Source organism: Pan paniscus, chromosome X (genome assembly GCF_029289425.2).
Source record: "Pan paniscus chromosome X, NHGRI_mPanPan1-v2.0_pri, whole genome shotgun sequence".
NCBI classification, from domain to species: Eukaryota; Metazoa; Chordata; class Mammalia; order Primates; family Hominidae; genus Pan; species Pan paniscus.
In genome coordinates, this window is record NC_073272.2 from 42,728,253 (window position 1) to 42,730,480 (window position 2,228).

A 2,228-nucleotide genomic window follows, 5' to 3' on the forward strand; every position below is an offset into this window, starting at 1 on the left:
CACAATTTATCTTTAAATCCTTGAGCAATCTGTTTACAATTAAGAGATTTCTGACATTTATTCTTACACTAAGTGGATAAACTCTAGGATTTAGGCATGTTAACTTTATTTCTGTTGTGTTTTGAATCGCTCCAGAGTTGCATGTAGATAGTATTTATTTCTGTGCACTTAAACCTATTTAGAAAATATCTACGAAGTAAAAATGGAGAGGAAATAGAAATGTATTTTTTCATGAAAATTTTGATGGAAATTTCATCAAGTTTAATGATTCACCAATTTCTTACATTAATTTGAATTAAGCATTTAATTCAAAGAGAGGGGAGCATTCATTATTGATATATTTGGGCTTTTAAAAACTCCATCCTTTATAAATAGTCAAAGTTTGGGCCACACAAATTATATTTTCATCATGGAAAAATTTCAACTTCTCAAGCCATAATGTTGAACAGAATTGGAGTATTTTCTTTAGAATTTCTTGAACAGGCAAATGAAAGCTTATTATAGCATGCATGTATTTTCTTTTCTTTTTGGAACATCAACACCAGTATATTGTTGGCAGCTATTGTATCAAAAAAATAAAGTATACTTTCACTATCATAAAGGATTCTTTCCCCCCCCTCATGAAAATAAACAACAACTTGGGGTAAAAAAAAAAAAAGATGATCAATGTTGAGACAACTGTCAAGTTTCTTTCATACATGGGCTGCAAGTTTTCAAGACTTTTGTGCAGTTACTAATATGAAATAGTCTTTGAGTTGATAACACTTCTAACTAGCTTATCCTCGATGTTCTCCTTCTAATGTCAGTGGTATTGATTGGTGACTAAGCCCCATGTACCATGACTAAGACCAGGTAGCTGGTCCCCTTTGAGTGGGCAGATACATGGTAGTTTTGCTTTAGATTCCTTTATGTCCCCAGAACTCAGGGATGATCCAAGGCTGGGGCTACTCTTGCTGTCCTTACATCCAAGTCTTTGGCTGGGAATAGGTCAGTTTCAGAGACATTCCCACAGAGCAGGAGGGACAGACTACTTCTAAGCAGGTTGTTAGGCACTGGTGTCTAAAATTTGGTCAAATTTTAGACACCATGAGCAATAGCACATTATCAACTGTGATCATTTAATTATCTCTTGTTTTCCCTAGCTACATTTTCTGCCTGTTGTCATAAAGATTAAGTGGGACCACCTACTTAGATTTTTAGTTATTGTATTTTTATATTAAAAATAGTAACTCATTGTGGACTTTGCTCATTCCATTCAATCACAAAGCCTTCTCTAGGGAACATATTATCAAAGGTCCCTCCTCTTCTATTTTAGTTTGGCCATTAGCCCAGAAAGTATTTCCACAGGTATGAAGCATATAACCCCTTGCCTATAGAACTTTAAAATTTGTACCCCTGAAAATATTAAATAACATCAATTTATCCAGGAAAATTTGTCTATGATTTAAGATAAGTGTCCTAGTAAACAATGAGTATACTTATCAGATATTTCTGGAGCAGGGGGAGTGGGGAGAGAGAGCAATGAGAAATTTCATGAGGAAATGTAATATAATAAGGTTTTGCCCTAATAAAGCAGAACCAGGAAGTTAAAAAAAATTACAGTTTGAAAACTAAAGGACAGGTGTTAGAAAAGAGAAACCCAAACAAAGGAAGAAGAAAGACCTGGACTATATGGATTTTAATTTAAGGAGTTGCACTGTGATAATAAACCTATTCTTTTAACTCAAAACTGTTTATTTCCTATCCCATTAACTAAGTGGAAGATCTCAAAAGGGGACAGTCCTGTAGGCCAAATCTACCCTGGGAGCCAAGGTGCACCCTCTGGGTAGCTCGAGAGAGCACAAGGCATCAGTTGGTGGTGAGCTTGACTTGAGAGTTGAGACTAAAACAGCTGGTGGGAGAGTAATGTATAGCCTAAACCATATGAAATTGTATGTGGCTGGATTTTCTTTTCTTCATTTTTTTTTATTGTAAAATACAGATAACTTAGAATTTACCATTTTAAGAGTACTATTCAGTGGTATTAAGTACATTTGCAATGTTGTGCAACCATCACCACTTTGCATTTCCAGAACCTTTTTCAACATCTCAAACAGAAATTCTGAACCCATAAAACAACTCCCTATTACCCTCCCCCTAGCCCCTGGTAGCCTCTATTCTACTTTCTGTCTCTATGAGTTTGACTACTTTAGGTACCTCATATAAGTGGAACCATACCATATGTGGCC